Genomic DNA, 11,048 nt, shown 5'->3' with positions numbered 1-11,048 from the left:
AGAAAAGAAAAGAAAAGAAAAGAAAAGAAAAGAAAAGAAAAGAAAAGAAAAAAGAAAAAGCAAGCAGGCGAGCCTGATGTGTGGAGTATTCTGATTTTCATTGTGTAAATACTTCCACCGCGAAGGAATCTGAACCACCACCATGACGTCACTGAATGGGAAGCTGGGGAGAAGTGCACAGCATCCACGCTCTCTATCTGGTAGGAGCTAACTGGCACACCACTCCCTCTCCTCTCAGGCAAAATAACAAAAAGACTCAACATACCAATGCCACAGCCGCGTGCGGTCTACATTTCAACATAGTACTAGCGCTGTGACCTTGGGCAAGTTGCTTAATTCCTCTGAGGCTCAATTTCCTCACTTTTACAATAGGGGTAATAAATACCTCTGTCTCGTGGGTTTTGCTGTAAAGTGTACGACTCTGACAATGGTTCCTAACATCCTGTAGGCACTCGAGTTAATTTCCTGTTATTACCGAGGACTGAAGAACAAATGGTGCCGTGTGGAGTTATTGCCAGTAGATGGCATCCTCCTCATTGCCGTAGAACAATCTCTTTTTACAGAAGTATTTGCAACTCAACATTCAAAAAGTCACTAACCAGATCAGATCAATTAACTAACAAGACTTCCCCCCTCTCTCATCTCCTGGCTTAAGCTTCATATTTTGAAAAACCCACTAGGAACCCAGCTATTGACCCTCATGTACAGCCACCTCTCAAGCTCAATGCCGAAGCTATTCTCAATCGAGAGTGTCTACTCTTATTTAGTAATTACAGGAATCAAAAACAAAAGCCACAATTGTCCTTGTTACAGAAGGGGTCACCTCCCTGATCTTTACTTTCCTCATCTCTCAACTCTCACTCAAAGGAAGACAATATGGCTTCAAATGTGACGTCCATTATCGTCACATTGTTTCCTGCCCAGGGACAGGGCAGGGGACATAAATCAGTCTAATAGCGGTTTCAGTTCTATAAATCTTTACTGAGCTACTGGGTATGTGAGATACTGTGCCAGGTAATAAGGATATAAAGATAAATAAGAATCATAGAAGGAAAGAAATTTGCATATCGACAAATTTAGACCTTTCCAGAAATAAAATACTAATTTTATGAACTCAACAACTTAGTTGATAACTAATTTATATAGAAGAACAAAGGTCCTTGAATAACTAATCTCTACCAGATATTAAGGCATACTGCTAAGTTATTGTTAAACTAATATAACAGGAAAAAGAGCATAAAATATACTCATTTATACATGGGAACTTAAGATGTGATAAAAAGTGAACCGTATGTAAGTGGGCGAAGGATAGATTATTTATTAAAAAGTACTGGAAGGGGCATCTGGCTGGCTCAAGTCAGTGGAGCGTGCACTCTTGACCTCGGGGTTGTGGGTTTGAGCCCTATGTTGGGTGTAGAGATCACTTAAAAAAATAAAATCTTTAAAAAAATAAAAATAAATAAAATGAAAAGTACTGGGAATGAGGCTCACTGTTTGGAGAAAAATACAGTTGGATCCCTTCCTCTTACTTTATACAAAGGAAAATCCCTTCCTCTTACTTTATACAAAGGAAAATCCAAAAGAAAAAAATCCAAATGTGAAAGGTAAGATTATAAAGTTAATAGAAGAAAATATGTAATAATTTTATCAGGATAAAGAATGGCTTATTAGAGAAGATCCCAGAAGCTCAAAAATTGATTGGATTTCCCTTCAGTGAAAGGTAGGGATGATAGTCAGGCAGAAGGCATTTACAACATCCAAAAGCCACAGGAGACCACTAACGAGAGTGTACAAGGAAAACTTGCATACACACGCACACACATAAATACAAATAGGGAGAGAAAACTCAAGCGGCTAACAGATAGAAGAGGTGTTCATTCCCACTTGTAATCAGAAATATGCAAATTAAAACAATAAGAGGGGCACCTGGGTGACTCAGTCCATTAACCATTCAACTCTTAATTTCAGCGGATCTTAGGGTCATGAGATCAAGCCACACGTCAGGCTCCACACTGGGCATGGAGTCTGCTTGAAGATTCTCTCTCTCCCTCTCCCACCTGCTCCTCCACTCCCCCCAGAACACACGTGCTCCCACACTCACTCTCTCTCTCAACAAACAAACAAACAGTAAGATACTACTTCACAGTCATCAGAAGAGCCAAAAATTACCAAGTGTTGACAAGGATGTGAAGAAAGGAAAACCCTGGTGCTGCTGGCAGGGGTGGGAAATTGTACCGCCATTCTGGAGACCAATCTGTCAGTATTGGTGAGATAAAATATTCACACACGCTTTGACTTAGAGATCCACACGCTCCTGGGGACATCCCCAGGGGAAACTCTAGCACAGGCTCTTGAGGAGACATAGATAAGGTGCTCCTTGCAGCACCGTTTGTGGAGGTGGCGAGCTGAAGGCACCCCAAACGAGGAGAATGGGTGAGTAAGGCACGGCAGATGCCCAGGGCAGAAGAGCGTGCAGCAGTCAGAAGTGGTGTGCTAGAAGTACAAAAAGCACTGCGGGTGTTTCCAAAAGGAAACAGAAGAAGCAGAACAACAACAACAACAACAAAGGAAGCAAAACAAGACCCACAGCATGTACCTGGGAGGGCGCATGACATAGTAGTTCAGGGAACAGCTGCTAGAGCCACCCCACTTGGGTTAAATCCTGGCTCCGCTGCTTCCTGGCTCTGTCGCCTCAGGCAAGTCCCTTAATCTCTCTGTTTAATCGGTGTCTTCATTTGAAAAGGGGGCAATCATAACAGCAAGTATTCTGAGAGCTTGTGAGGATCCCGCTGAGTTGATACAAGTACTTAAACTGCCTGTCAGTTAGTGCTCCCTCAGTGTTACTCTTGCTATTATTATCCATAATAATATGAGAGGGAGATCAGGTGTGGAAGAGAAAAACAAAACTTAAAAAACTACAGAAAGGGGCTCCTGGGCGGTTCAGTTGGTTAAAACGTGTCTGACTCTTGGTTTTGGCTCAGGTCATGATCACAGTCGTGGGACTGAACCCTGCATCGGGCTCTGCGCTCAGTGTGGAGTCTGCTTCAGATTCTCTCTCCCTCTCTCCATTCAGCTCATGCTTTCTCTCTCAAATAAATAAACAAAATCTTTAAAAAAAAAAAAAACTAGGATGGAAACTTGTGTGCATGATAATAGTGAGCTATGTATTGAAGAGAATGTTTAATCCAACTCTCCATACCTGAGGTTAAAACACACACACACCCCTCCCTCCCTGCACCACCTTATAATACAATGGAAGACACTGAAAATGTCAATCGACAGTGACAAGGTAAAAGAATGCATGGGGGGGCGGTCAGGGCAGCACAAGAACTCAAAAGAGAGACAGGTTAGCCTTCAGCTTCACAAAGGGATTCTGCAGGATAGGAGTGTTGGGAAGAAGGATGATTTAGAGTTTAAGATTTGGGACTTGACAGGACGCCTGGGTGGCTCAGTCCGTTAAGCATCTGCCTTGGGCTCAGGTCATGATCCCAGCGTCCTGGGATCCAACCCTGTGTGGGACTCTCTGCTCAGCAAGGAGCCTGGTTCTCCCTCTGCAAGTCCCTCCCCCTGCTTGTGCATGCTCTCTCTCTCTCTGACAAATAAATAAATATAATCATAAAACTAAACTTAAAAAAAAAAAAGATTTGGGACCTCAGGAGTGCCTGTATGGCTCAGTCAATTAAGCACCTGACTCTTGATTTCAGCTCAGGTCATGATCTCAGGGTTGTGAGATTGAGCCTCTCATTGGGCTCCGTGCTCAATGGGAAGTCTGCTCCAGATTCTCTCTCTCCCCTCTCCCCCCAACTCCCCATATGCTCTAACTCTCAAAATAAATAAGTAAATATTTTTTTAAAAAGATTTGGAACCTGAGTTAGGATCACAGTTGTGCCTTTTACTATTCTGTGTGATTTTTGGCAAGTTACATTCCCAGAGTAATTACACCTAGAAAATACCCAGGCCCTAAGAATACATTACTAGAACTCAAAGACCCCAGCAAAACTTCTCCATAATCTCAGCTATGACTAAGCCTCTCTCAAGTAGTTCATATCTCTTTAAGAACAATCCCCCAAATTGCATATTGCCAATCATGAACAAGTTAATCTAAAGGCATTTGCTCACTGATTTCTTTAGAGTACCTTGTAGAGCAAGCTGTCGCCTTTTTTGTAATTCTCAGCAAAGGAAGGGTGCTAACGGGGGTGATCACATCAGATCTTGGAAGCAGAAGAGGGTGATGACGAGGCTGGCCTTTAAAATCAGGAGGAGATAGGGGCGCTTGGGTGGCTCAGTCGGTTAAGCAGTTAAGCTTCAGACTCGGTTTTGGCTCAGGTCATGATCTTAGGGTCTGTGTTCAGCGGGGAGTCTGCTTCTTTCACTCTCCTCCCTCTCCTTCTTCCCCTCCCCCTGCTCTCGCGCTCTCTCTCTCAAATAAATAAATAAATAAATCTAAAAAAAAAAAAAAATCAGGAGTTGGTAATTACCAGTCAGAGTCAGAGGGTCTTTTGAGCAACTGGCCTATGAGTGGCCATCAGCCCACAAGCTATTACTGGCAAGTGCACTGCAGGGTAGCAGTGGCTGCATTAAAAGGAAATCCAGCAGGCATACACTGAATCAGGAGCTAGAATGTTATTTTGCCCTAAGAAGGTGGCAAGTCCAAGAAAGGGGACTTGGTCACTGGAGATTTTACAAATCCCAATTGCAAAACACTCACTAGGTTTGTTCATTTTTCTCACAGAAGAAGCACAAAAATAAAAATACTTGAGTGGCCTGAAATTTGCTTAGGGAATGACCTTGGAAGTAAAGAAGAAAAAGGACATCACAGACATTCCTTCAGGCATAATTCCCATGGACAGAGCTGAACAACATGTTCTCCAGCAGCTTGAAACCAAAATCAGGTAAGGGAGAGCAGGCATGCCACATTCTTTGAAACTGAGAACAATTTCCAACCCAGGAAGTGGCCACCAGGGTTCAGCGTCAAGGTCACAGAAGCAACTCCAGACCACCTAAGTTCAATTACCACGCCCACCACGTATAGGCTTTATAATCTTATGCAAGTTTCTGAATCACTCCATGCCTCCAGTTTCTCCATCAGTAGAATGGGAATCAATGTGATAATAGTACCTATCTGAACAGACACTAGGATTTTATTTATTTATCTGAGAGAGAGAGAGAGAGCACAGAGGGAGAGTGAGAGGGAGAAGCAGACTCCCCACTGAGCATAGAGCCCAATGTGGGGCTCGATCCAAGGACCCACAAATCATGACCTGAGCTTAACCCACTGAGCCGCCCATGCGCCCCAACAAGTTCAGTTTCTTAAAAAGTTAAACTTTCCATTAGGCCCAGAAATTGCAGCCCAGCTACCTACCCAAGAGAAATGAAAACACATGCCCATACCAAGACTTGTCTGCAAATATTCATAGCAGTATTGGTGATAGTGGCCAACAACCGGCAATACCCCAAACGCCCATCAGCTGGTGAATGGATAAACAAAACGTGGTACTACTACATCCATACATGAAATACCACCCAGCAATAAAAAGTAAAAAAAAAAAAAAAAAAAAAACCACTGATACATGCTACAACATGGACGAACCTCAAAAACATATAAAGAAGTCAGATGCAAAAAAACTATACATTATATGATTCCATTTACATGACATTTTCAGAAAAGGCAAATCAATGGAGACAGGAAACAGATCAGTGGTTTCCTGGGACTAGGGGCAGGAGTGGCATAAACTGCAAACTGCTCCAAGGGAACTGTTTGAGGTGATGGAAATATTCCAAGACAGTATCATGGTGATGGTGGCACAACTCTATAAATTTAATAAAAATCGTTGGATGGTACACTTAAATGGGTGAATTTTATGTACATAAATTATACCTCAACAAAGCTGTAAAAAATAGCACCTACCTCGTAGGGTTGTTACAATGATAAAATGAGTTAATTTTTTTAAAAAGATTTTATTTATTTATTTTAAAAAGAGAGAAAGAGCATGAGTGAGAGGGGCAGAGGGAGAGGGAGAGAGAATCTCAAGCAGACTCTGGGCTGAGCGTGGAGCCCAAGGCAGGGATTGATCTCATGACCCTGAGATCACAACCCTGAGCTCACGACCTGAGCCAAAACCATGAGTCAAACACTTAACCAACTGCACCATCCACGTGTCCCTAAATGAGTTAATTTTTATAGAGCACAGTATCTAACAGCTAGTAAGCAATGTGTGCTCTACATGTATTAGCTAAATAATAAAAATTATTATTTGTGGCTATGTGATTCATCACATGAGTAAATTACCGACAGTTCTTACGTGATTTCCTATAGCACAGGAGGCATGACATCTGAGTACTTAAGCAATGGAATTACTGCTCTTCCACAAAATATGTTTTAAAAATCAGGGGGCGCCTGGGTGGCTCAGTTGGTTAAGCATCTGCCTTCGGTTCAGGTCATGATCCTGGGGTCCTGGGACAGAGCCCCACCTGGTGCTCCCTGCTCAGCGGGGAATCGGCTTCTCCATCGCCCTCTGCCCCTCCCCCCGCCACTCGTGCTCACTCACTCTCTCTCTCAAATAAATAAATAATCTTTAAAAACAATCAAAATCATACTAAGCTTGAGGTCACTCAAGGAGAGACTTTGAAACTTATTACATGACCTGGCCTCTACCTGCCACCTCTGCAGGCCACTGCCTTATTCACCCAAAAGAACTTCTCTCGGTTCCTGGAGACTCTGGACCATAGTGCTGTCTTTCATACCTGCTGCTGGCTCTGGGTACACATCTACCTACACTTCCTCTCCATGGTCTAACTCCTACCTACCCCCTACCTACCTTTCAAGTCTTCACTTAGGGTCACGTTTTCTAAGAAGCTTGTTTGATTGTTTCTTGTTGCCCCAATGTCCCCCACCCCAACACACACACACACACAGTTTATACTGAACCAACTTGTTGCCTTTTGATTCCCACATCAACAGATAAATGGTGCTTGTAGCCACCCCCAAGCACTCAGAATAGTACATGGGACATATGGGGCCTTCAAGAAACACTAGCGCAATGATTCTTAGCCAGGGGTGATTTTTTTTTTTTTTAAGATTTTATTTATTTATTTGACAGAGAGAGAGACAGCTAGCGAGAGAGGGAACACAAGCAGGGGGAGTGGAAGAGGAAGAAGCAGGCTCCCAGCAGAGCAGGAAGCCCGATGTGGAACTCGATACCAGGACCCTGGGATCATGACCCGAGCCGAAGGCAGACGCTTAATGACTGAGCCACCCAGGCGCCCCTCAGCCAGGGGTGATTTTGATCCTGCAGACAATATCACCTAAAAAAGTCCTCTCATGCCTACTTTCGGTCACTCCCCACTCCCACTCCCAGCCTCCAGAGAAACCACCGATCCACTTTCTGTTTTCTCTGAATATGTCATACAAATGGAATTGTACAATAAGGAGTTCTTTGCATCTGTTTTCTTTCACTTAGAATATTTTATTGTCACAGCTAGGAATGGGGGTACTCCTGGCACCTAGTGGGTAGAGACCAGGAAGTTGCTAAACATCCTACAAGGCACAGGACGACCCTCACAAGAATTATCCACTTCAATATGTCCACAGTACTAAGGCTGACAACTCCTACACTTGTGGAATGAAAAGTGTAAAGTAATGAACAAACAGATCATGCTTTTAGGCCTGAAAATAAGGATGGCTTCCACTGCCCCTTCAGATTCTCAAAAAAGTCTCCAAAAATGCAATATCCCTTTCTTTCCATAATGTGAAATTTGTTTCTCCAATATTATTTTCAAAGAACTCCCCAGGATGGGAGAACTATCAGAATTATTATATCTGGAGCACTGTGGTGTGCTTTGCACAGATCCTTCTTCAGACATGACTCCCAGCTCATGGGAGTGCTGCCAGCAGACAGCCCTCAGCCCAAGAGTCACCTCAGCCAAGCTCAGCCCACCCTCCCAGGGTAACCCGCATCCTGTGACTGACTTGTGAGGGGCTGTAAAGGCCCAGCCAGCTCACCCAGCTTCAGTAGCTCTGTGAAGCCATCCCAGTTTCACAATTCCTTGTGGAGTTGACTGAGAATCAAGCATGAAGCCCATGCCTTCCTCCACCCCGTGCTGTGTCCTTCCTTCCCTCCCCTTCTCACCCCTCCCTTTCCACAGGTGGCAGTCATAACATGAATCTCCAATAAATATGTAAGTCCTCCTCTCTCATCTCCAGGAGACTGCCTCCCAACTCTGACACCAGGAAACAATGGCTCTGGCTTCTAAAATGGATTTTGGAACATGAAGGTTTTTAATGTATAAAAAAAATAGGCCAACAAATATACAGTGACAGAAAGATTAGTGCAGGCTGGTCTCTGGTGACAGAAAGTCTCTCAGTGGTTGTTTGGGAACGGAAGGCAGGGATCGCCAAGGGTCTCAAGGAAATCTGCAGCTATGTTCGCTATCTTGATCGTGGTGATGGTTGCACAGGTGCATACGTATGTCAAAACTTATTAAAGGTACACTTTAAATATGTGTAGTTTATTGTATGTCAGTTATAACTCAACAAAGCTCTTCCATAAAAAGAAATGAAAAAAGACATTGTCAAAGCCTTAAAGAGAGTCTAAGAAATTGAGAAAAATTGTGTATAATCCCTAAAATAGAATTATTTTCATTTTCTTTAGTTTTCACCCACATGTATATGTGTTTTATAAGGGTATAATGACAGCACATATTAGCTGTTCTCAGCTGTGATGTTGTCACACTGGTATGTCCTGATGAACTGTGAGATGTCCCAACTAAATTTGTTATTAGTTATATCTCAAGTACCCCAGTTTGCCAAGGTTGATCTCTTTTAATAGAGCATAGTGTTTCCAAGATTAGAACCATAATAATGTCAATCTCACTCTCTTGCATTTTGGCATGATTTACTCAGGGAGAAAGCTAGCACACAGAATTTCACACACCCCTTGGTAAATCCTTAGGAAAATGTCAGGCCTTGAGAACTGAGACGTAAATACTCCATTGCATCTTGGCAAATATTGTACCTTAAAACTGTGTCACACGTGCTGCTACGTGGCCTTCATAACTGACATTTTCGTTAAAGCAAAGTAAAATACACAAATGGCAATAAAGCAGATATGTAAGTCTCCTTGCAATTCCCTCCCTGTTCTGCCAGTACAAGTTCCCAAAGGCATCTTCCTTTCTCCCTTCCTTCCTTCCTTCCTTCCTTCCTTCCTTCCTTCCTTCCTTCCTTTTTCTTCCTTCCTCCTGGCCTTTATCCTTTCCTCCTGCCTGTCTGTCTTTCTGGGTAGATAAGATACTCACATGGGTTGCAAATCAAAGGGTTAAATGTTACATCCAACAAAAACTTTCTGTCTTGCCCCGCCCTAGTTCCCCCAGCTTCCCTCCTCAAAAGCAACCAGTTTCACCAGTTTTTTGTCTCTCCATCCAGCAAAATCAACACGCACATACGTGTATATGTACACCACACTTAGAAAGCATTGCAATCCTTAAAAAAAAAGAGAGCAAATAATATGCACCATTTGCATCTTGCTTTTCACTTATTAATATATAGGATATCATGCAATATTAACATTTAAAGAGCTTCCAAATTCTTTTTAAAGTTGAAAAATATCATAAATCTTGGTGTATTGAATTAGTTACACATTGATGAACATTTAGTTTCCAATCTTTTGCTATTATAAACAATGTCGTAATAAATAACCCTAGAGCACATCATATTGCATGGAGGCAAACATGTTTATAACATAATTTCTTATTTTTTTAAAGATTTTATTTATTTATTTATTTATTTATTTATTTATTTATTTGACAGAGAGAGAGAGAGCACAAGCAGGGAGAACAGCAAGGAGAGGGAGGGGGAGAAGCAGACTCCCTGCTGAGCAGGGAGCCCCTTGTGGTGCTTGATCAGGACCTGAGCAGAAGGTAGATGCTTAACCGACTGAGCCACCCAGGCACCCCTATAATATAAATTCTTAAAAATGGAATTGCTAGGTCAAAGGGTGTGTGTATTTGCAAAACAGAAAGATACTGCTAAACTGCCCTCCTTAAAGGTTGTACGGATTTACACTCCCACCAGTTGAATAAGACAATGATTTTCCACAAATCCCTGCCAACACCCTGAATCATCAAACTATTTGATCTGTGCCAACTTGATAAATAAAAACATATCATAGTGTAATCCTGACTCACAATTTTTGTAAGTATATACTAGCACAATCTTTTACGTCCATATGTCCATTTCTGTGTATGTTCTGTTCATATCATTGGCCCATTTCTCCACCGGGCTTCTGTTCTTTTACTTTATTGATTTCATAGCTCTTTCTACACTAGGATAATTAGCTTTTTTGTTTGTTTGTTTGTTTTTATAATTAGCTTTTTAACTGCGAAATGAACCCAAATATTTTTCCCAGTTATTTTTTGACTTATTGGAGTTTGCCAAATTTTTATGTAATTGAATGTATAAATTTTTTAAGGTTTCTGCATTTAGTATCACAGCTAACAAAGAGGTCTCTACTCCCAGATTATTTTTTAAAGATTTTAGAGGGAAGGCAGGGGGAGGGCAGAGGCAGAGGGAGGGGGACAAGCAGACTCCCTGCTGAGCTAGGAGCCTGATGCCCGGTCTCCATCCCAAGACCCAGAGATAACGACCTGAGCTGAAATCAGACACTTAATCGACTGAGCCACGCAGGCACCCCATCTACTCCCATATTTTTTTTTAAAGGTTTTTCCGTAAGTTCCTCAGGTACTTTAGTGGTTCTTTATTTAACATAAAATATTCGATCAGGCTAGACATGTTCTTTGTGTAAGGTGTGATGTATGGGTCCAACTGCATTTTAGAACAACTCCCAGTTGTCCTAAAAACCATTTATCAAACGATCCATCTTTTACTTATTTGGAAGGGCAGTTTATTTAAAGCATTTGTGGTTTCAAATACTTGACTCCAAATTACATGATCACAGCTCTAGTGATGTTTCAAATGTAGACAATATCACTGACCATGAAAGATAAGGATTTGGTTTACATAACCCACCCCTTCTCCAGCCTCTCGTAAGTTT

This window comes from Ursus maritimus, unplaced genomic scaffold, assembly GCF_017311325.1.
Source record: "Ursus maritimus isolate PB19 unplaced genomic scaffold, ASM1731132v1 scaffold_3, whole genome shotgun sequence".
Taxonomy (NCBI): domain Eukaryota; kingdom Metazoa; phylum Chordata; class Mammalia; order Carnivora; family Ursidae; genus Ursus; species Ursus maritimus.
The sequence above is the reverse complement of the archived record's forward strand: the minus strand, read 5'-3'. Positions refer to the sequence as shown.